This window comes from Eptesicus fuscus, chromosome 12, assembly GCF_027574615.1.
Source record: "Eptesicus fuscus isolate TK198812 chromosome 12, DD_ASM_mEF_20220401, whole genome shotgun sequence".
NCBI classification, from domain to species: Eukaryota; Metazoa; Chordata; class Mammalia; order Chiroptera; family Vespertilionidae; genus Eptesicus; species Eptesicus fuscus.
Genome location: NC_072484.1, coordinates 31,919,048 through 31,946,520, shown reverse-complemented (window position 1 = coordinate 31,946,520; position 27,473 = coordinate 31,919,048). Strand labels below are relative to the sequence as shown.

General features: G+C 44.0%; 1 long non-coding RNA gene across 1 annotated transcript in view; it reads right to left on the bottom strand.

Moving 5' to 3' along the window:
* LOC129150872 (uncharacterized) overlaps positions 1-27,473 on the bottom strand; it is a 98,538-nt gene that overhangs the window by 58,765 nt on the left and 12,300 nt on the right. Inside the window, exon 2 of the long non-coding RNA XR_008557645.1 lies at positions 17,984-18,086. This is a non-coding gene — a long non-coding RNA (uncharacterized LOC129150872). The remainder of the gene's footprint in view (positions 1-17,983; positions 18,087-27,473) is intronic.

Here is a 27,473-nt window from a genome sequence, read left to right as displayed (position 1 = left end):
ACATATGTAATACCATAATCAATAAAGAAATTTAAAAAAATCTTTGTCACAGTGAAAGAAACCCTGAGAGGGAAGTTCACAGAATTACAGGCCTACCTAAAAACAAAACAAAACAAAAAAACACAAGAAAAACTGGGAATAAAACATCTAACTCTGCAACTTGAAGAATTAGAAAGAGAGCAACAAGAGAAGCCCAGTGTGATCAGAAGAAAGGAAATAATAAAGATCAGAGTAGAATAAATGACATAGAGACAAAAAAAACACACACACACAAAAGATCAATGAAACCAAGAGCTGGTTCTTTGAAAGGTTAAACAAGATTGATGAACCTCTAGCCAGGCTCACCAAGAAGCAAAGAGAGTGGACCCAAATAAACAAAATCAGAAACAAAAAAGGTGAAATAACAACAGACCACACAGAAATATAAAGAATCGTAAAAAAAATACTATGAGCAACTCTACTCTAAAAAACTGGTCAACCTATCAACAAGTGATTCTAAAAATCAAGTGAATTAAAAATCTGAGGAACAGAATAAACTGGTGAACATAATAGAATCAGAGGCACAGAATGGGAGTGGACTGATAATTCTCAGGGGGAAAGGGGTATCTGTGTGGGGGGTATGGGAAGAGACTGGACAAAAATAATACACCTATGGATAAGGACAACGGGGGGGAGGGAACCGGGTGATGGGGAGATATGGGGGGAAAAAAGGAGAAACAATTGTAATAATCTGAATAATAAAGAGTTATTAAAAAAAAAACTGGTCAACCTATAAGAAATGGACATATTCCTAAAAAATACGATCTTCCAAAACTCAACCAGGAGGAATCAAAAAATCTGAATAGGCTGATAACTATGGAGGAAATTGAAGCAGTAATAAAAAAAAAAAAAAACTCCCAACAAACAAAAGCCCTGGACCAGACGGCTTCACAGGAAAGTTTTAGCAAACATTCAAAGAAGAAATAAAACCTATCTTCCTCAGAATATTCAAAAAAAAAAAAAAATCAAGATGACTTCCAAGCTCTTTCTATGAAGCCAGCATTACCCTAATCCCAAAACCAGATAAAGACAATACAAAGAAAGAGAATTACAGCCCAATATCCTTCATGACATAGACGCCAAAATCCTCAACAAAATTCTAGCGAATTGAATCCAGCATTACATTAAAAAGATCATACACCATGACCAAGTAGGATTTATCCCGGGGATGCAAGGATGGTACAACATCCGCAAATCAATAAATATGATACACCACATAAGCAAACTGAGAGATAAAAACCATATAATCATATCCATTGATGCAGAAAAAGCATTTGACAAAATCCAACACCTTTTCTTGATAAAAACTCTCAGCAAGGTGGGAATAGAAGGATCATACCTCAACATAATAAAAGCCATATATGACAAACCCACAGCCAACATCACACTCAATGGGCAAAAACCAAAACCATTTCCCCTAAGAACAGGAACAAGACAGAAATGCCCACTTTCACCACACCTCTTTAATATAGTATTAAAAGTACTAGCCATTGAGATCAGACAAGAAGAAATAAAAGGCATCCAAATTGGAAAAGAAGTAAAACTGTCCTTATTCACAGATGACATGATATTGTACATAGAAAACCCCAAAACATCAAAAGGCTACTAGACTTAATAAGTGAATTCGGCAATATAGCAGGATACAAAATTAACACCCAGAAGTCTATGGCTTTTCTATTCACCAACAATAAGGGTTTATTCTCCAACATTTACAAGGAACTCATACAACTTAACAAAAGGAAGATAAACAATCCAATCAAAAAAAATGGGCAAAGGACCTAAAAAAAAGACACTTTTTGAAAGAGGACATTCAGAAAGCCAAGAGACATATGAAAACATGCTCAATGTCACTAAGCATCTGAGAAATGCAACTCAAAAGAACAATGAGGTACCATCTCACACCTGTCAGAACGGATATCATCAACAAAAGACAAGTGCTGGAGAGAATGTGGAGAAAAAGAAACCCTGCTTTACTGATGGTGGCAATGCAGACTGGTGAAGCCACTGTGGAAAACAGTATGACATTTCCTCATAAAATTAAAAATGGAACTTCCATTTGACCCAGTAATACCACTTCTAGGAATAGATCCCAAGAAAACAGAAAGCCCAATCAGAAAGGATATATGCACCCCTATGTTCATAGCAGCACAATTTACAATAGCTAAGATTTGGAAACGGCCTAAATGCCCATCAGCAAATGAACGCATTAGAAAACGGTGGTACATCTACACAATGGAATGCTATGCTGCAGTAAAAAAGAAGGAATTCTTACCATTTGCAAAAGCATGGATGGATCTGGAGAGCATTATGCTAAGTGAAATAAGCCAGTCAGTGAAAGATAAATACCACATGATCTCACTCATTTATGGATAATAAAGAACATTACTAACTGTTGAACAAAAATAGACAGAGGCAAAGAAGCATCGAACAGACTGTCAAACTACAGCGGGAAGGTAGGAGAGGGTTGGGTGGGGGGTAAGAGATTAACCGAAGGACTTGTATGCATGCATATAAGCACAACCAACAGATTCAACACACTGGGGGCAGGGAGACGAGGGCAAGTGGCAGGGGTAGGGGAGACCTGGGGGGAGGGGAGAAGATCAGTGCAGAAAAGAAAAGAGAGAGACATACATACTACTATTTATAATACCTTAGACAATAAAACTTTTTAAAATGCTGTTGATTTTTGTTTTTTTTTGTTTTTTTAATTATTTCTTTTTTTTTTTTTTTAATTTCTTTATTGATTAAGGTGTCACATATTTGTCCTCATCCCCCCATTCCCATCCCACCCCTCTCCCCCCGCATGCCCCAATCCCCTGTTGAACTTAACCGTTGGATAGGCTTATATGCATGCATACAGGTCCTTTGGTTGAACTCTCCCCCTCCCCCCACCCTCCCCCTACCCTCCCCTATCCTCCCTCTGAGGCCCGATAGTCCGATCGATGCCTCCTTGCTTCTGGTTCTGTTCTTGTTCCTCAGTCTATGTTGTTCATCATTTCCCCTAGATGAGCGAGATCATATGTCACTAGATATATACTAATAAGAACTGAATGTGAGACGAGCAATAATAGTTATGCTGACAGGCAAATGAATCAATCTGTAGCGAGCTTCCCCCTGGACCAACAGTTCTTTTGAGACCCAATTTCAATGTCCAGTAGTTCCTTATGTGTACATGTCAGCACTGTCCCCTCAGCTCTGGATGGTGGTAATGGAGGTCCGACTCCCTCTGGTTTGGTCTCAGCCGAACCCAGGGGCACAGTGTCACCCGGACTAAGGGGCACGTGGCCTCACCCATACCCAAGGGGCGCGTGGTCTCACCCGGGCCTGGGACCCAGCCTCACCCGGATGGATCCAGGGGCGCACGGCCTCACCCGAACCCAGGATCTGGCTTCACCCGTACCCAGGGACGCTTGGCCTCTCCCAGACCCAGGGGCACGTGGCCTCACCCGGGCCTAGGTGCACGAGGCCTCATCCGGATCCAGGGACACATGGTCGCACCCGGACCCAGGGACGCTTGGCCTCTCCCAGACCCAGGGCCACTTGGGCTCACCCGGGCCTAGGTGTACGAGGCCTCACCCGGATCCAGGGACACATGGTCTCACCCGGACCCAGGGACGCTTGGCCTCTCCCAGACCCAGGGCCACTTGGGCTCACCCGGGCCTAGGTGCACGAGGCCTCATCCGGATCCAGGGACACATGGTCGCACCCAGACCCAGGGACGCTTGGCCTCTCCCAGACCCAGGGCCACTTGGGCTCACCCGGGCCTAGGTGCACGCGGCCTCACCCGGATCCAGGGACACATGGTCTCACCCGGACCCAGGGATGCTTGGCCTCTCCCAGACCCAGGGCCACTTGGGCTCACCCGGGCCTAGGTGCACGAGGCCTCATCCGGATCCAGGGACACATGGTCTCACCCGGACCCAGGGACGCTTGGCCTCTCCCAGACCCAGGGCCACTTGGGCTCACCCGGGCCTAAGTGCACGCGGCCTCACCCGGATCCAGGGACACATGGTCTCACCCGGATCCAGGGATGCTTGGCCTCTCCCAGACCCAGGGCCACTTGGGCTCAACCGGGCCTAGATGCACGAGGCCTCACCCGGATCCAGGGACACATGGTCTCACCCGGACCGAGGGACGCTTGGCCTCTCCCAGACCCAGGGCCACTTGGGCTCACCCGGGCCTAGGTGCACGTGGCCTCACCCGGATCCAGGGACACATGGTCTCACCCGGACCCAGGGACGCTTGGCCTCTCCCAGACCCAGGGGCACGTGGCCTCACACGGGCCTAGGTGCACGAGGCCTCATCCGGATCCAGGGACACATGGTCGCACCCGGACCCAGGGACGCTTGGCCTCTCCCAGACCCAGGGCCACTTGGGCTCACCCGGGCCTAGGTGCACGTGGCCTCACCCGGATCCAGGGACACATGGTCTCACCCGGACCCAGGGATGCTTGGCCTCTCCCAGACCCAGGGCCATTTGGGCTCACCCGGGCCTAGGTGCACGAGGCCTCACCCGGATCCAGGGACACATGGTCTCACCCGGACCCAGGGACGCCTGACCTCCCCCAGACCCAGGGGCACGCGGCCCCACCCGGGCCTAGGTGCACGAGGCCCCACCCGGATCCAGGGACACATGGTCTCGCCCGGACCTAGGGGTGCGTGGCCTCTCTCAGACCCAGGGGCACGTGGCCTCACCTGGACCTAGGTGCACGAAGCCACCCGGACCCAGGGGCGCGTTACCTCTCTCAGACCCCTGGTCGCGTGGTCTCACCCGGATCCAGGGGCTCACGGCCTCACCCGTACTCGGGACCCAGCCTTACCCGGATCCAGGGGCCCACGGCCTCACCCGGACCCAGGGTTCAGATTCGCCCGGACCCAGGGGCACATGGCCTCACCCAAACCTGGAATCCAGCTTCACCTGGACCCAGGGGCGTGTGGCCTCACCCAAACCCAGGGGCGTGAGGCCTCACCTAGACCCAGAGGCGTGTGACCACATCTGAGCCCAGAGGCTCGCAGGCTCGCCTGGATTCGGGTCTCAGCGGGGTTTCGTCTTCTTGATCCCAATTCCTGTTGGTCAATTCCCTCTCAGCAATTCCTTCGGTCATTTTCTCAGAGCTCCAGGGCGGCTGCCGCAGAACTCGTTGGGTGGCGGGCTCGGCAAGGCTCCGGTGTGCCCGGTGCCCGGCGGTGGGCTTGTCCGGTGTCGCTGCGTCGGCCCTTGGGTCTGCAACGGTGGCCAGTCGCTGAGCGTGCGCACCTGGCCACTTCGGGGCATTGAGATTCTTGAAGGACTCGGAGGTCAGCAAGCACGGAGTCTCCCACCCCATGTCTCCCAGGGGCTCGTCTGTCCGTGCTCGGCAGCGAGTGGAGCCGTCCCCTCAGCCAGAGACCGCCGGGGGAACTGCGCCGAGCACGTTCCAGGCCACCATTGTGTCGCCTGAGCCATAGTTCTTAAAGTGTGGACTTTGGGTCACCGGCATCAGCATCATCCTGCGTACCCCTCTCTTTTATTCTAGTTGTAGAGCATCTGCTCAGCCAGCCCCCCGGTCTTTCTGGCTGGTGTCTGCTCTGCTCTCCCGTCGTAGTCTCAATATTGTTGTGGTAGGCAACGATCAGGCTGCCGCCCTATGTCTCCATCTTGGTCCTCCTTTGTACAGTTAAGTCTTGATTGTTGTTGGTGTCACTGGGAGGAATTGTCCTCCAGGCCAATTGGCCATGAGGACCCTCTTTGTCCATATAGGAAGAGTTGCTGTGCAGGAGACATGTTTGTGGGCTGGGTCTTGATGCAGCAATGCCTTGGCGCTCACTGAGTCTGTCTCTAGAATGCCTCCCTTATGCAAGTGATTGAAATCTGGTGTCATCTCCCACCAACCACTAGATGCCCTCGTTTCTGGGTCTCCAATGCAGTCTGGGTCAGCCACTACCTGAGGCACTCAGCAGGAAAAAGCTTCTGCTCAGCTTGGCTGGGGCGGAGCTACAGGGTGGAGCCTACAACCTTGGCTTCCTGTCAGCCCCGCCCTATGAGGCTCCTGTGTCTGTGTCCCTCTGTATTCCTTGCAAACACCTCTGAGAGAAACGCGCCCTGGAATTTCGCCCACTGCCAAACAGTCCAGTCCCTCCCCTAATGAATCTGGACTCCCAGATTCTCGCCTGGAACTGGGTTTCAGTGCAGTTGGAACTGGGTCTCAGCGCAGTCTGGCGTCCCTGTCTCCTTCCCAGCAGGGCCACCCAGTGGCGCAGGCAAAAGTCCGTCCTCTGCGCACCTTCCAGTGCGCGCGTCTGGAGCCGCCGCTTCTCTGTGCCTCCGCCACCACAGCCCAAATTCATTCCCCCAGCGTGCGCCTGGCTTCCCAGGGTTTCGCCCGGAACTGGGGTTCAGTGCAGTCGGAACTGGGGTTCAGCACGGTCCTGAGCTTATGTCTCCTTCCCGCTAGGGCAGTTCAGTGGCGCAGGCAACAGTCCGTCCTTTGCGCCCCTTCCCGTGTGCGCCTCTGGAGCTCTGCCTTCCCCCGCTCCTCTGTGCCTGCGCCCCACAGCCCAGATTCATTCCCCCAGCCTGCGCCTGGCTTCCCAGGGTTTCGCCCGGAACTGGCGCTCAGTGCAGTCGGAGCCGGCGTTCAGCGCACTCCGGAGCCTTTATCTCCTTCCTGCCAGTGAACGCCGGCCAGGCCGTCAGCCACCCCCTCCTCTCCGGCTCCATCCTCCCCGCAGGCGCGCGCGCGCTCGTGTCTCCGCCAGTTTCTCCATACCTCAGGCTTTTACGGCTCCCCCGATTGTCCCCGTGGCCCTCTCCTTCCCCCCAGCTGTGGGCATTTCAGTCCGCCAGCTCTCCTGTGGTTCTGGACGATGTCCGTTCTGACCTCTAGTTGTGCCTTTGAAATTGTTGTGCCCGGCTGCAGGTTAGGTGTTTCACCTATGCCGCCATCTTGGTTTCTCCCTGCTGTTGATTTTTGGATGTTAATTTTGTATCCAGCTACTTTGCTGAATTAATTTATTAAACCTTGCAGTTCTTTTCTGGAGTCTTTTGGGTTTTCTATGTACAATATCATGTCATCTGTCAATAATGACACTTTTACTTCCTCCTTTCCAATTTGGATGCCTTTATTTTTTTCTGATCGTTATAGCTAGGACTTTCAGTACTATGTTGAATAAGAGTGGTGAAAGCAGACATTCCTGTCTTGTTCCTGATCTTAAGGGAGGTGCTTTAAGTTTTTGCCCATTGAGAATGATGTTGATTGTAGGTTTCTCATGTATGGCCTTTATTATGTTGTGGTATGGAGGTATGATCCCTCTATTCCCACTTTGCTGAGAGTTTTTATCATAAATAGATCCTGTATTTTGTCGAATGCTTTTTCTGCATCTATTGATATGATCATGTGATTTTTATCCTTCATTTTGTTTATGGGATGTATCACATTTATTAAATGCAAATATTGTACTAGCCTTCCATCCCTGGAACAAATCCCATTTGGTGATGGTGTATGGTCTTTCTAATGTGTTGCTGTATCCGACATGCTAATATTTTGTTGAGGATTTTAGCATCTATGTTCATCAGGGATATTGGCATGTAATTTTCTTTCTTTGTAGTGTCTTTGGAATCTGGTTTTGTAATGAGGATAATGCTGGCCTCATGAAAAGACCTTGGAAGTCCTCCCTCCTCTTAAATTTTTTGGAATAGTTTGAGGAGAATAGGTGCAACTCTTCTATGAAGCCATCTGGTCCCAGATTGTTGTTTGCTGGGAGTTTTTTTCTTATGATTTCTGATTTAATTTCATTAGTTGTTATTAGCCTAATCAGGTTGTCTGATTATTTCTGATTGAGTTTTGGAAGCTTATATGTTTCTAGGAATGTGTCCATTTAGCCCAGGTTATCCAGGCATGTAGCTGTTAAAAGTATTTTCTTACAATCCTTTGTATCTCTGTGATGTCAGTTGTTACTTCACCTCTTTTTAAAATATTTTTTTATTTATTCAGACAGGAAGGGAGAGAGAGAGATAGAAACATCAATGATGAGAATCATTGATTGGCTGCCTCCAGCACGCCCCCTACTGTGTGAGGGGAGGGAGAGGGATCAAGCACACAATCTGGGCATGTGCCCTTGGCTAGAATCCAACCTGGGACCCTTTAGTCCACAGGCCAACACTCTATCCACTAAGCCAAACCGGGTTGATTTTATTTTTTTTACTAGAGGCCTGTTGCAGGAAGATTCCTGCAATAGGGCTTCCTGCTGCGCTCTCCCTTGCCCCGCCTGCTTTCCTCCCTTCTCCCGTGGCCCTGCCTGCTTCCCTCTCTTCTCCCCACCCTGCCTGCTTCCCTTCCTTCTCCGCCGCCCCGCTTCCTTGCTTCTCTGCAGCTTCGCTCCCTTCTGCAGTGCTTGGCTTCTTTCTAAGCTGTCTTGATATGCAAATTAACCGCCATCTTGGTGGGGTTAATTTGCGTACTCACCCTGATTGGCTGGTGGGCGTGGCTTAGGCATAGGGAGGTTCGGTCAATTTGCATATTACTCTTTTATTAGGTAGGATTATATTTTGTTGTCTCTGTCATTTATTTTCACTCTGATATTTATTATATCCTTCCTTCAACTTACTCTGGGCTTTTCTTGTTCTCTTTCTAATTATTTCAATTGTAGGAATATATTGTTTATTTGAGCTTTTCCTTGTTTCTTGGGGTAGGTCTGCAATGCTATGAACTTCCTCAAGACTGCTTGCTGTGTCCCAGAGATTTTGGGTTGTTGTGTTAATTTTCCTTTGTCTGGAGGAAGTTTTTATTTCTTCCTTGATCTCATTGGTAATCCTACCTAATAAGAGTAATATGGAAATTGACCACACCTTCCCTATGCCCAAGCCATGCCCACCAGCCAATCAGGGCGAGTATGCAAATTGACCTAAGCAAGATGGCGGTTAATTTGAATATCAAGACAGTCTAGACAGGACTACTCCAGCCATGAAGACAGAAGAGAAGCAGTCCAGAGATGGAAGACGCTGACGTCGCCTTGCCATACTAGCAGTTAGCAGTTGTGCATCACTGCAGGTTGCCCAGGACCAAACCAGAGAGTCGGACCTGCATTACCACCATTTGTCCACCATCCAGAACTGAAATGTCATTGCTGACATGTACACATAAGGAACTGTTTGACATTGAAATTGGGTCTCAAAAGAACTGTTGGCCCAGAAAGAAACTCACTACAGACTGATTCATTTGCCTCTCAGCATAACCATTATTGCTTGTCTCATTTTCGGTTCTTATAAGTGTATTTCTAATAGCACATGATCTCACTCATCTAGGGGAAATAATGAACAACATAGACTGATGAACAAGAACAGACCCAGAAACAAGGAGGCATGAATCAGACTGTCAGGCCTCAGAGGGAGGGTAGGGGAGGGTGAGGGTAAAGGGGAGAGATCAATCAAAGGACTTGTGTACATGCATATGAGCCTAACCAGTGGTTAAGGGCAACAGGGGGTGGGGGCATGCGTGGGGAGGGGTGTGGACTGGGAATGGGGGGATGAGGACAAATCTGTAATACCTTAATCCAGTGATGGCCAACCCTTTGAGCTTGGTGTGTCAAACTTCGCCAAAAAACTGAGCATAACTCGGGTAGTGTGTCACTTTGAGGAAAAAACATTATTTCGCAAATGTTTCATCCTCGGCATGCGGCCGCCTCAGCAGCCGCGTGTCATCAGAAATGGCTATGTGTGTCATTGCTGACACATGTGTCATAGGTTCGCATACGCTGCCTTAATCAATAAAGAAATTAATTAAAAATTTAAAATAAAATAAATTTTAAAAAACTGTAGAAAGAAGCCAAGCGCTGCAGAAGAGAGCAAAGCTGCGGGGAAGCAAGTAAGCGGGGCGGCGGAGAAGGAAGGGAAGCAGGCAGGGCGGGGAGAAGGAAGGGAAGCAGGCGGGGAAGAGGAGAAGGAAGGGAAGCAGGCAGGGCAGGGGAGAAAAAAGGGAAGCATGCGGGGCCGGGGAGAGCGCAGCAGGAAGCCCTATTGCAAAAATCTTCCTGCAACGGGCCACTAGTCCTTTAATAATATGCTACTTAGCCTTCATGTGTTTGAATGCTTTTGAGTATTTTTTATTGCAGTTGATTTCTAGTTTCATGCCATTGTGATCCAGGAAGATGCCTGATATGATTTCAATCTTCTTGAATTTGTTAAAACTTATTTTGTGTCCAAACATGGGGTCTATCTTTAAAAATATTCCATGTGCACTTGAGAAGAATGTATATTCTGATGACTTGGGATGAAATGTTCTGTAAATATCCATTAAATCCATGTGATTTAGTGTGCATTTAAGGTCACTGTTTCCTTGTTGATTTTTTGTCTGGAAGATCCAGTGATGTCAGTAAAGGGTGTTAATGTCCCCCACTTTGATTATTGTGCTATCAATCTCTCCCTTAAATTCAACCAAAAATTTTTAATATATATTTAGGGGCTCCTATGTTGGGTATGTACATGTTATGAGGATTATATATTCCCATTGGATTGATCTCCTTAGTATTATGTAGTGACCTTCTTTGTCTCTTGATAAATCCTTTATTTTAAAGTCTATTTTGTCAGATATGAATATTGCTAACCCAGCTTTTTGTTTATTTCCAATTGCATTGACTATTTTTTCCAGCCCTTCACTTATAATCTATGTGAATCTTTTCTTCTGAGGTGGATCTCTTGTAGACAGCATATATGGGTCATGTTTTCTTATCCAGTCAACTACCCTGTGTTTTGATTGGAGCATTTAGTCTATTTACACTTAACGTTGTTATGGACCAGTAATTATTTATTGCCAATTTTTCCCTTTATACCTGTGTTCCTCTCTCTCTGGATTTCTTCTTCTTCAAGCAATCCTTTTAACATTTCTTGCAATGTTAGTTTGATAATAATGTACTCCTTTACCCTTTTTTTACTCTGGGAAAATCTTTATTTCACCTTCAATTTTATGATAATCTTGTTAGATAGAGTAGTCTAGGATTCAGGTCATTAATTGTCATTACTCTGAATACTTCATGAAACTCCCTTCTGGCCTGAAATGTTTCTGATGAGAAATCAGCTGACAGTCTAATGGGAACTTCCTTACAGGTATCTTTCTGTCTCTCTTTCTCTCTCTTGCTGATTTAAGATTCTTTCATGGTCTTTAATGTGTGCCATTTTAATTATGATGTTTCTTTGGGTTCATCTTGATTGGGACTCTCTGTGATTCCTGAACTTGTGTGTCTTTTTTCATCACCAGGTTAAGAAAGTCTCTTTAATAGGTTCTCTACTCCTTACTCACTTTCTTCTCCTTCTGGTACTCCATATAATGCAAATTTTATTTCATGTTGTCCAAAAGTTCCCGTAAACTAATCTCCTGCTTTTTAATTCTTTTTTCTTTTTAATGCTTTCATTGGGTGTTTTTCTCTATCTTATCTTCCAAATGACTGATTTGATCCTCTGCTAAATTACATCTACTTTTTACTCCTTCCAGTATATTATTTTATACTCTTTTTTAAATTGAATATTTAATGTTGAAAGTATTACATAAGTTCTCCATTTCCCCCCTTTAATCCCTCTTGTCCCACCACCGACTCCAGGCCTTTACTACCCTATTGGCTGTGTTCATGGGTTATGTATAGATACATACAAGTTCTTTGGTTGATCTCTTCCCACCCACGCTCCCTTCCCTACGTTTTCTCTGAGATTCCATAATCTATTCTATGCTTCTATATCTCTGGATCGATTTCATTCACCACTTAATTTTGTTAATTAGGATCCATATGTGAGTGAGATCATGTGATACTTGTAATTCTCTGACTCCTTCCAGAGTATTCTTGAAGTCAGATATGGTATTCTTCTTTTCCAACTGGTTCTGGTTCACGGTTTCTATTTCCTTTTTCATGTTATTGTAATTTCCACTAAGTTCCTTGAGCATCCTTATAACCATTACTTTGAACACTATCTCTCATAAATTTCTTGCCTCCATTTCATTCAGCTCTTTTTCTGGGGCTTCCTCCTTTTCCTTCATTTGAGGGTTGTCTCTTTGTCTCCCTTTTTTGCTGTCCCTTTCTGTTTGTTTCTATATATTAGCATTGTTATGCCTCCCAGTCTTCGTGGGGTGGCCTTCTGTAGTAAGTGTCCTGTGGGACCCAGTGGTGCAGTCCCTTTGATAACCTGAGCTGGCTGGATGCTCTAGGAATGTCCGCTGTGTGAGTTATTTGGGATCTCCTGTTGTAACTGGGTCTTGATTGTTGTTGTCCTGTTTGTGGGTGGGATCTCCCCCGCAACCCACACTGTCTGGTTGGGAGGCTCAATCCTGACCATGTCATACATGCTGCTGTGCAGGAGCAGTCTTGAGGTGGTTTCTGCCTTTCCTTGTCAAAAGGTTCTTACTCAGCTGGTCATCAGGTGGTAATTCAGGGTGAATGTTCCCCAATGTAGTTTTATATCCAGTTTGGAAGCAGTGCAAGAAAGATCCACCTACTCCACTACCATCTGCTAGCTCAGAAGTTCACACAGATCCATGGTTCCAGGCCCAGCTAACACCAGTAACTCTTGTTACTTCCCTCTACTCCCTTAAAGACATCTTTGTACATGTATCTTGGGAGACTGACTTATTTCTTTAAAAACGATTTTCTAAGTTGACAGATTATCACCAAGGAAATTTTTCACTCACCAAAAAATTGCTTAGGTACTCCTCTATGCCCAGAACTAATATTTTAAAAATGTACATATAGTCAGTGTTCAAAAAATACATTTTACTTTAGGGGGAGAGACATACAGGTGAACAGACTGTCACAATGCAGTAAGATAAATACTCTGGTAGAACCACCAACATAGGAGACCGTGGGAAAAAGGTAGGCGTACCCAGCATTGGGGAAATCAACAAAAATTCCTCTTGTGTCTTTCTCTCTAAATTGCCATACACTTCAGCAGGTCTTACACCTTCTCTTATCTTTCTCTTTCCCCCAAGGCATGCCTAGAACAGGGCTCTGGAATAGTGATGCCCCAATTAGAGCTGCTGGCCAATGGACTGAAGTCATGTTTGGCACAGTGTCCTATATCCTTCTGGTTCACTGGCTGAGCCCAACCCCACCTAGGGAGGACAATAAAGACCCATGTTCAGAGTCACACTGAATAGACAGTTCTGGACTCCATAGAACCCACTGCCTGCCTACTGTCTTTCAGGAGTCATGAAGTACCTATTACTCGCTCTTGCAATTTTTTTGCTCCTGGCCCAGTTGGTCTCAGGTAAATAGAATATTGGGGAAGAAGAAACACCAACTTAGGACAGGGTCCTGCACATGGAGTCCCTGTTTTCAAACTGGCTATGGGAGTAGGGGCAGGGCTACCACAGGAGCGGGGCTGAGGTTTGCCTTACTTCTTCAAAACACCACTAAGAGACCTCAAGGCTCTCACAATGTCCATAACTGGAGTTGAGGGAGAATAATGAGAAGCCAAGGACTGACATGATCATGACACCCCAAACTTCCCTGTGCTACCACTTAGGGCCAGTGCAGTCCAGCCCTGCCTCGCTTCACTTTATATGGCAACAATTCTAAAATATTACTTCTCCCAGTTTTGTTTTGTTTTTTTTTTGTTCTTACAGAGAACATTTCCCATTTTTTAAATTATTGGATGTAATTAATAGAACCTTAAGTTGGAAAAGGAAAGAAAAATATTCTGAGTGAAGGGAGGGGGGGGGGAGAGTCAAGGCTCTTGGAAGTCCTGTGTCAGATTTCAGCTCTGCTTCTATAAGCATTCCTTCTTTTTCATTAATTCCATAGTTTATATTTACACAATTAAGACAGGAACACTGAAAGCATTTAAGAAATAAAGAAATTGGCCACCATTTCATGTAAATGCTTACATTTTAAAAAGTGTGACCAACTGATGAACAAGTTATAATCTGCATTTTTAAACTTAAGAATATATAGGGTAAAATTTCCAAGTCTTTGAGTATATATATCCTTCCTTGGATATACAATTTATAGTAGATGCTTATTATTTTGTCACATTTCTTGTACCAATAATAACTTGAAGAGCCCCTTATTGTGTGTTATTTGGATTGTGTTTTTCAGTGCACCAGTATTATAAATGACATTGTACAACTTTGTTAATATAACATTGTAAGATCCCCTGCTTATATTGGTAAATTTAGGAAGTTCCATTGGTTTGTGAAAAGGTGATAAAAAAGAAAAAAACTAGCATATACTGTATAGCCAAGTGATACTATTTTGTTACTGTTTTCAAACTTTCTATTTCACATTTCTTGCAAATATTTTCTAATATATGGGTTACTTCTAAAAAAATGTATTAATTTATTTGAGGCACAAAAATTTCATTTTCATGTGGCACATATACTGGTATATTGTTTGCAGTCTTCCACTAACTTAGAATGTTCTGCATGCTAACAGTTTATTCACCACGCTTACCGATTTCTTTGTTTTCTTTTTAAGTTGAAATAGTTTATTTATAATTTTACTTTCCTAGCTTCAATGAAAGCAAATTCATCAATTTTTTTAAATGTGTTTCTCTCCTTATCTCACTTTTAATTGAGAGAATTGCCACTTTTGACAATTGTCCTGAATAAATAATAGCTTAAATAATTTGAATTAATTTCTGCTTACTAAAACTTCTTTCATAGGTTTTATTATTGTGCGGTGTTTCTTTACATTGGACACAATCTCATATTTTATATATGGCACACAATGAGATTCAATCTTTTTTGAGGTACAATTTCTTAATGGAAATTGTGTAATATCTCTCCAGCTGCCTCTATGCATAGTATTGAATGTTCTCTAAAATTTGCAGAACAGTTTAAGAGGAAATTAATAACAGTATGAGTGTTGCCTCAGAAAATGTATTAGATCTACTGCATCCTTGAAATTCTATGCGTTTAGACTGCATGATTTCTCACTCTGACTCTAGGACTTTAATGACATACATCACATACTTGCATGGTGTCTCCTTACTAAACCAAAGGACCTGAGAAAACCCCTTAGTTTTTCTTTCTATAAAAACATAAGCAATTCAGGATTATTCTGTAAGATTATCTAACTCTACCCAAGATCTTGAGGCTTTAGAAAGGACATTTGGAAAGAAAAATCAATAAAATGCCAGTGCCCACAGAAGATCAGGATAGAAAGGATGGAACATTGATGTGGTTTCCATTCACATATATTGCTCTGTGAAAAAAGAACATTTGAATGTTAATTTTATGAAGATAGCTGGGATCCTAAAAAAGAAGGGAATTGTGGAAGGAGTGCAGAGTAATTAGAAGCCTAAGGACCATTATGGAGAGCCCTTGCAGATACAAAAGAAAAAAAAGAGAAAATAGAGTAAGAAAAATCATGAAACAAATAAATCAAGAAATCTTTCCATTCCTCGGAAGTTTGAGATTCTTCTCCTGCTCATGGCCTTTGTATATGTTATTTCTTCTTCTTTAAACACTTTTATAGATTGTCATATCATTAGAGCCTTTATGTTTCATCTTTTATATCTAGGGTTGAACATCATTTTCCTGAGAGATACTTTCCTCAATGACCCCCACACAGAATTCTGGTAATAGTAATGAGAGACCCTTACATAGATCTAGAAATCTATGTGTGTAAATGCATGTATATAAATATTATTTATGCAAAATCTCATTTAATCTTCAGTGAGGATTAAGCAGTTGACAAGGGATAATAGTATTGGTAATAGTCAGAACTCAAAAATGATTATTCCCTGCTATATCACATTATTTTTTCAGTCTGTTGCACTTAACACAAACTGTAGTTACTCTGTTTATTCATTTAAGTGTTTCTTTTCTTTCTCCCCTTCTCCAATATAACCTTCTCAGACCTTGTCTTTCTATGCATTGTTTATTCCCATCATCCTGCAGCGTTCTTGACATATTAGGCACTCACTATATATTTGTTGGTTGAATGGAGAGGAATGAGTTAAGCAATGTAGAACAAGGTGAGAAAGAGTTTCAGCATCTCTTCAGGGCCTTATCTGTGTTATATACCAAGTGATGAGAGAATTTAGTATACATGTATATAATATGTACACATATATAGCCATATCCTACAGAATGTCTCCCAAATGAATATATTACTAGTACACTGGCTTTTGTTTTTTTATTTCCAAATTTTGTAGAATATATTTATACCTCAATAATACATAGTTATAGGAATATATATCTAAGGATAGATATATATATAAAATATATATTTATATTTGGCAAGTAATATATAAGACAAATCCAGAGATATATTTCAAATACAGTTTGTAGCACCTCAGAAACATGCAAAGACGTTTTTTAAATCTCACTAGGCACCAACAAAAGCCATGTGTGTTTCAATAACAGTGGGAAGCACTACAGTCATGATTTCAGAATTTTATATTTTAAAATTATAGTTTTTAAATTTCTATTTAGGAGTGTCTTAGTTATATATTTTTTAAATTGATTTAAGGATTTTATATTCATAAGTAGTCATATGTTATACATTTTTCCATTTAAAATGGAAAATAGACACCTGCCATGTGTTTATATGCAGAATTTTGGTTACAGAAAGGGAATACATATATAAAAACTAATCTATGTGTGTATATATGTATGAAATCGCATTGAAGATCTCATTTAATCCTCAGAGCAGGTCTTCATGACTAGGAAAAGTTTAACAAAGCAACTGGTAAAGGACTTGAATAATCAGTGTTCAAAAAATTACTGTCATTTTTACCTATCATGATAGCTCTCTGACTTACATGATCTATATAATTCCTTTATACAGGTAGTTGGTATGTGAAAAAGTGTGCAAGCAAAAGTGGAAATTGCAGGAGCAAGTGCAGAACTGGAGAGTTTCAAATAAAACCTAATACGGGGATGTGCAACAAGGAAAAAATGTGCTGTGTTCTGAATGGCAAAGAGCTTAATCCTCTTCTCTGTGGCGGTCACTTAATAAGTACAACCGCAGGTCCTATAACTACAAATGCCCCAGAAATTGAAGAAACAACTACGGTGAGGAGCAGGACACCGGCAAATACGGGGGCAAAGACGATGGCAAAGTCAACAGCGGCAAAGGTGTCAGCGGCAAAGGTGTCAACGGCAAAGGTGTCAACGGCAAAGGCTTCAACAGCAGCACCCACTACTGCTAAACCTTGACCATTCCACCCTCTGTCTCCTGAGATAGGATCCTTGGTCCATTAAAGCAAAGGGCTTTATTTTGGTGTCAGTCTTCTCACTACTTCTCACCTTCTCTCCTCTCACATGTTTGGAAGGGAATCACACCTCTGAAGCACCCGCAATTCCAGGGTAGGGATGTAAATAAGATAGACGCCAGGACCATGTGAGGGTTAGTCCAAAGGACACATTAAGGACAGATGGATAGGAACAATGTCATCACTGAAGACAGTTCCCAGCCCATGGGTCCACAATCTGCCTGTAGCTCTGATTATTAAACTGTAAAGTACATCAGGAACACCTGGAGGGATTGCTAAGATACAGGTTTATGGGCCTCACCACCAATTTCTGATTCTGTGGTAGAGCCTGAGAATTAGCATTGCTCACAAGTTCCAAGAGATGTTGATGTTTCTTGTCTAGGGAACACACTTGGAAAACGACTGGCCTAGAATATGGAATGACTGAGGCCTCCTTCTAAAGGTTGAAAGCATTTCCTATGTATTTTTTTATATGGCTAGTGAAACAAAAGCATTCCTACAGAATGCTTAGTTAGTCATTTTCTTATTAGCTTTCCTATAACAACTTCAGAATGTACATATTATGATCTCACTTCAGAGAAGAAGAAACTTGATGTATAAGCATTAGGACTGGAACAGATTTAATTGACTACTGAGAGCATTCTGTCACTATACCTTGATGTCCCATTTCCTCCTCTCCCTGGAAATCCTCAATCATAGATTTCAATCATAGGATGGAAGATCAAGATCTCCATCCTGTGACCTAAAGGCTAGGACAGACACTCACCTTAAGCCATAAGATTTTCCCCTTAGGTGCTCTTCCTGTACCAATAAGAAAATATGGCACATAATAGTTATCCATGTATGCCGCAGGCCCACTTCCTTGATACCTGGATGTGGAGAATAGGAAACACAATTACTATCACTTTTTGGACACCTATGGCAGCCATGTTTTAGTCAGTATCAGTTTTCCTACTTATGCAATGACAGAGTTGGGCCAAATTTCTTTCTCCTCACCCTTGTCATGCTGGTATCCTTCTGATACTAATAATATGAGCTTAGCTTATGCCTTGTGGGGTCAATTGACTTTTGACCTCATTAGAGACCAAAGATACAATGCAGAGAAAACACTAAAAACATTGGGAGAAAACAATGCTGGAAGGGTTATCTCCATTTTAAAACACAGGTCCGTGAGGTCCATCACAAAATCCTTTTCCTTCTTGACTAAACTACTAATTAGTAACATCCAGTTACTACTATGTCCACGTGCATCTACCACCTCTAATATGTACCATCACTTCATCTCCACCGCTACTGGAAAGATTCAGCTCTTATGACTTGCCCAGGGATTATTGCAGTAGCCTTCCCATTGATCACTGCATTGCTTTCACACACATACACATCCATCCTCCTCATTGATGGCCAGTCATTTTTCTCTTGCAAAGCTAATCATTAAACTCACCTCTGGAATCATTGCCAAACCACTGGCCTATAATATGGAGTGATGGAAGGCCTCCTTCTAAAGGTTGAAAGCATCCTAGCCAGTATTTCAGTACAGACTTCATTGCTCTTCATGTTCATACCCTACATGGCATTTCCAGTTTCATCTCCTATCACTCTCCCACAGGACATCCTACACCTCATACCACACACTTACTCGTAATTGATTTGAACTCACTGGATTGCTTCTGGAAAATAAGTTTTTGTACATATGCTTCTCTCTCTGCTTAAACCTGCCTGTCTTAACTCTTTATTCTCTTCTAAAAACATTGATAATCACATGTTTCTCCCAAAACGGAACTACCATCACCTCTCATTCTCTACTATCATGACCTATCAAGAATTGTCATCATGTTCTATATGTCTGCTTGGATGTCTTCTCCTCTACTAGACTTTGAAACTGTAGTCAATGAAAATAACTTGTTCTATTTCTTTTTCTCCTATCACCCTCCAACTGGAGTCTATAGAAATACTTGATTAAATAAAATGGAAGCCTGAGGACCTAGAAAATTTGGGAATATTACTAAAATTTCAACTTCATTTTTTTCTAGATCTAGATCTTCTCCAAAAGGATGGCTTATGACTCCTTCAAGAAACACATCTATGATCTATGTCATTATCTAGAAGAAGAGATAGGAGCAATGGGTAGACCCAACCAGTAGGATATCACTACTTTTATACTCATGGCTATCATTGTAGGTAGAAATCATGAATGCACACAGGAAGGTGGAAGGACAGAGTTGGTCACTTCAGCAGAGAAGAACAGTAGAAAAGGTCATAAACTTTGAGCCAAATATATACAAGGTTATTCCTGGTCCCACCATGTATTCAGTCTTAGACTGAGGACAATTGCTTTCCCATCTTTAAACCTAAGTTTCTGAACTGTGGGAATAAAGAACATATGTACTCCCACTCAGGCTATTTTGAGGGTTGCTAGAGTAGTATCTTCACATTTACTTACATCACAGGGACTTAGCTAGCAGGTTGCTGATTCTTGGACAAAGGGCAGAAAGGCACCTTTCCCCAGGGCCCTGCCCACTAGATCAAGGCTGCTCTGCAAGGTTATGGGTGATTATAAGCCATGCTTCACCTGGGGGAAAGCTCATTACTATGCAGGGAAGAATGTGACAGAGATTAGGGTAATAGGATCTCTCTGAACAGCCAGGTGGAGTTGTAAAGGCTCCTGGTAGAACTCACTGTGCCTTCTCCTCACTAATCACCTGGATCACCACCTTGAAGACATCTTAGAGCTGTGAGCACTGACATTACTGATGAGGAATGTAATTTCAATGCTGAAGCCTGAAACTCAACCCTCCTGTCTTCTTGCCTCATGTCCATTTCTTCTTTATCCCATGCTTGAAATTAGATGGAAAATAACCTTTCCCTGCTGTGAAATTGGTGGGAGAATGGGTACCTTTACTGTATAAGAACCCATAATGGGCCAAGCACATTGATGAAACAGAAGCATTATATGGTAATTACAATAACATGGTTAAAGCTGAGGAAACTGGAGCTAAACATATTTAGGTTCTTCTTTTACTACTTTCACTTATCATGTGGTCTCTACCAAAATTTCTTCCTTGATAAGACAGACATAATCATATACCTATTTCCTCAGAGAGGTTTAAAAATTAAAATAGGTGAGGCATATGGGACATCACATAAAACTGGAACCCATAAAACTCTAAGGCATGTAGGCTTAGTGAGGTATAAGTTATTACCATTTAAAATATGAAAAATAAAGTAAGGCACATTGAACATGAAGCACAGTGTCTGGCACCTATGAAATGCTCAGAAAGAAGGAAATTTTGCCCTTTGAGACAGCAAGGATGGACCTGGAAAGTATTATGCTAAGTGAAATAAGCCAGTCAGAGAAAAACAAGAACCATATGATTTCACTTATATGTGGAACCTGAGGATCAAAATAAACTAACAAACAAAATAAAAACAGACTCATAAATACAAAGAACAGACCTACAACTGTCAGAGGGGAGGGGAGTTAAAGGGCTGGGTGAAAAAGGTAAAGAGATTAAGCAAAGAAAAAAATACTCCTAGGCACAGACAACAATATGGTAATTACCAGAGAGTGGGGGAGGGGTGTAAGAAGGTAAAGGGGAGATAAATGGTGATGGATGGAGATGTAGTTGGTGTGGTGAACACACAATACAGTGTACAGATGATATGTTGTAGAATTGTGCACCTGAACATGTATAATTAAGTTAGCCAGTGTCAACCCAATAATTCAGTAAAAAGGAAAAAATAAAATAGATGGCAGGTGTTCTCACCACATGCGCACGCACACACACACACACACACACACTGTAACTATGTGAACTGATAGATATGTTAATTACTTTGATTTTGGTAAACATTTCACAATGTATACAAATATCAAAACATTATGTTGTATACCTAATACATATATGCAATTTTAATTTATCAATCTATCTCAATCAAATTGAAAAATAAAATATTCTGAACTAAATTATATTAGAGATATAACATATCAGCTAAATAGTTCTTAGAGGGAAATATATGTCATTTGATCCATACATTAGGAAAAGAGAAAATTTGAAAATACTAGAGGTTCAAATTAAAACAGTAGAGAAAGGTTAGCATATCAAACTCAAATACATCAAATAAAATAAATAGTAGACATGTAAAGAAAAAATTTATAAAACACAAAACAAATATTTTTTCTTTTTTTTTAAATATATTTTATTGATTTTTTACAGAAAGGAAGGGAGAGGGACAGAGAGCCAGAAACATCGATGAGAGAGAAACATCGACCAGCTGCCTCCTGCACACCCCCCACCGGGGATGTGCCCGCAACCAATGCACATGCCCTTGACAGGAATCGAACCCGGGACCCTTCAGTCCGCAGGCCGACGCTCTATCCACTGAGCCAAACCAGTTTCGGCAAAACAAATATTTTTTCAATTACAATTGATATTCAATATTATTTTATATTAGTTTCAGTTGTAAAAAAAAATAGTGGCTATGTTAACAGATGGGGACTTGGCTCAGAGTGGGTCTGCTTTGAGCTGACCTATCATGTGTGGGTTCTTGACTTTGTTTGGGAAAGGTTTCACAACATGAGTCGAGGTGATTTTGAGAGTACATTTCTTCAAGCTGGGGACAGTGAAACAAAGGGAGCGCTAAGGGGAGAAGAAACAACAGGAGAGAGCCTAGGCAGGGCTACTGTGGCTCTCTACAATGTTATAGGAAAGAATGCTGGGCTGCATGAATTCAATGAGAAGTAAATGTCACAGTGAGAAAAGTTAGCCAAGGTGAGACTGCTGTCAGCTCACTGGAAACTCAGAGAAAAGGGAAGCCTTGGAGACAGGTTCAGGGGGTTATCCTGGGACTAGCTGGCCCTGCCCGCTGCTCCCCTGGTTGTAAGTCTCACAGGGACACTTAAGCGTTTAGGAGAAAAAAAATATTAAGTTCATGACAGAGAAAAGGTGTAGGTATGCTCCAGAGAGCTTGTGCTGGGTCCTTTGTCTTCAGGCTTTTATTTTTGTATGTGTGGGTGGGAAACCTAGGGGAAGTCTCAGGGGCGGGTCTTGACAGAATATTTATTTGTTTTCTAGGTGTGTCCTTCAATATGTTGATTCATCAAAGTGAGTGTATAGAGGGGGAAGGATCATTCTTTGGTTATTTTCATCTTTAAAGAATGTCATTCTTGACAATTCTCCCTCCTCCCTTTCTCCCTTTCCCCCTCTCCCCCTGCCTCCCCCTCTCCCACTGACTCCCTCCCTCTTTCCCCCTCCCTCCCTGGCTTCCAGGTCTCCCCTTGGAACTCTGAGTGTTGTTGGGAACCTGGGCCAAAAAAGAAAATAAAAAAATGTCATTCTTGTGTGTGGTATAAGTTGGTGGGCTAGTTTCATTTTTTTGCATGTACCTGTCCAATTTTCCCTACATCATTTCTTAAAGAGACTGTCTTTATTCCTTTGTATGCTCTTGCCTTCTTTGTCAAATATTAATTGACCGTATTGGCATGGGTTGATTTCTGGGGTCTCTTTTCTGTTCCATTGGTCTATATGCCAGTTCTTGTGCTATTACCAAGCTGTTTTGATTACAATGGCTTTGTAGTATAACTTGATATCCGGTATTGTGATCCCTCAAACTTTGTTCTTCTTTCTCAAGATTGCTGTGCTATTCAGGGTCTTTTTTGGTTCCATATAAATTTTTGAAATACTTTTTCTAGAACTGTGAGATATGCTATTGGTATTTAAATAGGAATTGCATTGAACTCATAAATTGCTTTGGGTAGTATGACCATTTAAATGATGTTAATTCTTGCAATCCATGAACACAGTATATGCTTCCACTTGTTTGTATCTTCCTCTATTTCCTTTTTTAATATCCTATAGTTTTCCAAGTACAGGTCTTTGACTCCTTGGTAAAGTATTTCCCCAGATATCTTAGTTTTTGTTGCTGCAATGGTAAATGGGACTGTTTTTTTAGTCACTTTCTCAGAGTTCAATACACACACACACACACACACACACACACACACACACACACATATACTTGTGGCCCAGTGCACAAAATTTGTGCACAGGAGTTCAAGGGGGGGGGGTCCCTTCAGCCCAGCCTGCACCCTCTCCAATTGGGGACCCCTTGGGGGATGTCCATCTGCCGGTTTAGGCCTGATCCCAAAACCAGAAGTCGGACATCCCTCTCACAATCCAGGAGCACTGGCTCCTAACCGCTCGCCTACCTTCCTGATCACCCCTAACGGCCTCTGCCTGCCTGCTTGATTGCCCCTAACTTCCCCCCTCCCTGCCAGCCTGATCATCCCTAACTGCCTCTGCCTCCTGGCCTGATCACCCCTAACTGCCCCCCACTGCCAGCCTGGTTGCCCCCAACTTCCCCCCCGCTGCTGGCCTGGTCACCCCTAACTGCTCCCCCTGCTGGCCGGGTCGCCCTTAACTGTCCCCCCCCGCCGGCCTTGTCACCCTCAACTGCACCCCTCCCCATGCTGGCCTGGTCACCCCCCACTGCCCCACCCCCCGTCAGCCTGGTCGCCCCAAGCAGCTTGCTGTTCAGTCATTTGGTCACCCTTCACTGCCCCCCACCAGCCTGGTTGCCCCATGCAACCTCCTGATCATTTGTTGCATGAGGGCGTCCCGACCGATTTGCATATTACCCTTTTATTAGTATAGAGAGAGATAATATGCAAATTGTCTATTACAGTATCACAGTAACGTCCGCTGGTGAGCGGGACTGTGAGTGGCAAGTGGCAGGGCTGCATGTGCGATCATGAGGCGATGCATGGAGCACCTCTAGTTCCGCCCATCCCCATCCCACCATTCCTGCGAGTAGCGGCTCCCTCCCACCTCTCAAAGCGGCAGGGCTCCCTCCCACCTCCTGCAGAATAGGCACGGGTCCCTCCCGGTGCCCATGGGCGCCAGCAGCTCACTCCCGCCTCCCGTGGGCACTGGCAACTTGCTCCCGACTCCTGTGGAAGCTGCACGGCTCCATGGAAGCAGTAGTGGCTCCCTCCTGCCAGCTCCCACGGAAGCAGCGCGTCTCTCAGCGGCACGCTGCAGCTCCTGCTGCCTCCTGAGGAAGTGGTAGACAGCCTACTGTGCACAATATTGCGCGATGGGCCACTAGTTGGTGTATAAAAATGCTGTTGATTTCTGGATATTAATTTTGTATCCAGCTACTTTGCTGAATTACTTTACTAAATCTAGCAGTTCCTTTCTGGAGTCTTTAAGGTTTTCTATGTACAATATCTTGTCATCTGTGAATAATGACAGCTTTACTTCCTCCTTTCCAATTTGGATGCCTTTTATTTTTTCTGATCGCTATGGCTAGAACTTCCAGTACTATGTTGAATAAGAGTGGTGAAAGCAGACATCCCTGTCTTGTTCCTGATCTTAAGGGAGGTGCTTTAGGTTTTTGCCCATTGAGAATGATGTTGACGGTAGGTTTCTCATGTATGGCCTTTATTATGTTGTGGTATGGAGATATGATCCCTCTATTCCCACTTTGATGAGAGTTTTTATCATAAATAGATCCTGGATTTTATCAAATGCTTTTTCTGCATCTATTGATATGATCATGAATTTTTATCCTTCATTTTGTTTATATGATATATCACATTTATTAATTTGCAAATATTGTACCAGCCTTGCATCCCTGGAATAAATCCCATTTGGTTATGGTGTATGATGTTTCTAAAGTATTGCTGGATCTGATGTGCTACTATTTTGTTGAGGATTTTAGCATCTATGTTCATCAGGGATATTGGCATGTAATTTTCTTTCTTTGTAGTGTCTTTAGAACCTGGTTTTGTAATTAGGCTAACGCTGGCCTCATGAAAAGAGCTTGGAAGTCCTCCCTCTTAAATTTTTTGGAATAGTTTGAGAATAGGTGTTAGTTCTTTGAACGGTGCAACTCCTCTATGAAGTCATCTAGTCCTGGATTTTTGTTTGCTGGGAGTTTTTTCTTATTATTCTTCCTGCTTTAAATTCATCGGTTGTTATCAGCCTATTCAGGTTTTCTGATTGAGTTTTGGAATATTATATGTTTCTAGGAATTTGTCCATTTCACCCAGGTTATCCAGGCATGTAGTTGTTCAAAGTATGTTCTTACAATCCTTTGTATTTCTGTGATGTCAGTTGTTACTAAACCTCTTTTAATTTTTTTTTTCTTGATTTCAGAGAGGAAGGGAGAAAGATAGATAGAAACATCAATGATGAGAATCATTGATTGGCTGCCTCCTGCACGCCCCCTACTGTGTGGGGGGAGGGAAATGGATCAAGTACACAACCCAGGCATGTGCGCTTGGCCAGAATCGAACCTGGGACCCTTTAGTCCATAGGCCAACATTCTACCCACTAAGCCAAATTAGCTAGGGTATTACTTCACCTCTTTTATTTCTGATTTTATTTATTTGGGTCCACTCTCTTTGTTCCTTGATAAGCTCGCTAAAGGTTCATCATTCTTGTTTATCTTTTGAAAGAACCAGCTCTTGGTTTATTTTATTTTATTTTATTTTATTTATTTTATTTTTTATTTTATTTTTTATTTTATTTTATTACTAGGGGCCAGTGCATGAAATTCATGCATTTGGGGGGGTCCCTCAGCCCAGCATGCCCCCTCTCACAGTCCAGGAGCCCTTAGGGGACGTCCTACTGACAGCTTAGGCCTGTCCTCCCCACCCACCCCCCACCCCCAGGGAATGGGCCTAAGCCGCAGTCTGGCCTCCCTCTGCAGGAGGTAACTGGGGTGATCAGATGAAGGCGCCACCCCCATCATCCTGCTGCTACTACCACTGCTGGCCCCTGCAGCTGCCAAGGTGTTTTCATGAATACAGACTCCAGTCCCTTCACCACAAAAAAATGTCTGTGTCTGCTCCGGGCCTGCTCAAGCCGTGCTGCAGTGGCTCAGGCACGCCCCCCCTTTCTGTGTCTGCTCCAGGCCTGCTCAAGCCATGCCGCAGCAGCTCAAACAGGCCCCCCTGTCTGTGTTCCTGCCCACCAGCTCCTGCCTGCATGTGCCTCCATCAGGAGCAACCTCCACCTCTGAGGCAGCGTGATGCTAGCTCTGGGAAGGCCTGTGCGCATCTCTGCTGGAGTGGAAGTCCTCAGCCCCAGCCCTGCCCACCAGCTCCTTTGCACACACAGCCTGTTGACCAGTCATGACTGGGACACCGTTAGGCCCAATTAGCATATTACCTCTTTATATATATACTAGAGGCCCAGTGCACAAAATTCATGCACAGGGGTGTGTGTCCCTCAGCCCAGCCTGCACCCTCTCCAATCTGGGACTCCCTGAGGGCAGTCGGACATCCCTCTCACAATCCAGGACTGCTGGCTCCCAACTGCGTGCTTGCCTACCTTCCTGATTGCCCCTAACCACTTCTGCCTGCCAGCCTGATCACCCCTAACCCACTCATCTGCCAGCCTGATTGCCCCTAACTGTCCTCCCCTGCAGGCCAACTGCCCTCCCCTGAAGGCCTGGTCACCCCTAACTGCCCTCCCCTGCAGGCCTGGTCCCCCCCAACTGCCCTTCCCTGCAGGCCTGGTCACCCCCAACTTCCCTCCTCTGCCAGCCTGGTCACCCCTAACTGCCCTCCCCTGCAGGCTTGCTCACCCCCAACTGCCCTCCCTTGCAGGCCTGGTCCCTCCCAACTTTCCTCCCCTGCTGGCCTAATCGCCCACAACTGCCCTCCCTTGCAGACCTGGTCCCTCCCAACTGCCCTCCCCTGCTGGCCATCTTGTGTCCACATGGGGGCAGCCATCTTTTGTGTTGCAGTAAAGGTCAATTTGCATATTACTTTTTTTTTTTTTACTCTTTTATTAGATAGGATAGAGGCCTGGTACATGGGTTGGGGACAGCTGGTTTGCCATGAAGGGTGTCCAGGATCAGGGTGGGGGTTCCCTTGGGGTGTGGGGCGGCCTGGGCGAGGGGCCTGTGGTGGTTTGCAGGCTGGCCATGCCCCCCGGCAACCCAAGGGGAGGCCCTGGTATCTGGGATTTATTTTCTACAATTGAAACTTTGTAGCCTTGAGTGGAGCAAAGCTTCCTGCTCTCTCCGTGCCGCAGCCATTTTTGTTGGGATTTATCTTCTATAATTGAAACTTTGTAGTCTTGAGCAGAGGCCTGGGCCCACCAGAGCGGGTGGAAAGCTTGGCTTCCTCCATTGCCAGGGAAACCCAAGCCTCCTGCTCACTCAGTGGCTGGCCGGCATCTTGGTTGGGTTAATTTGCATACTCACTCCTGATTGGTTGCTGGGCGTGGCTTGTGGGTGTAGTGGAG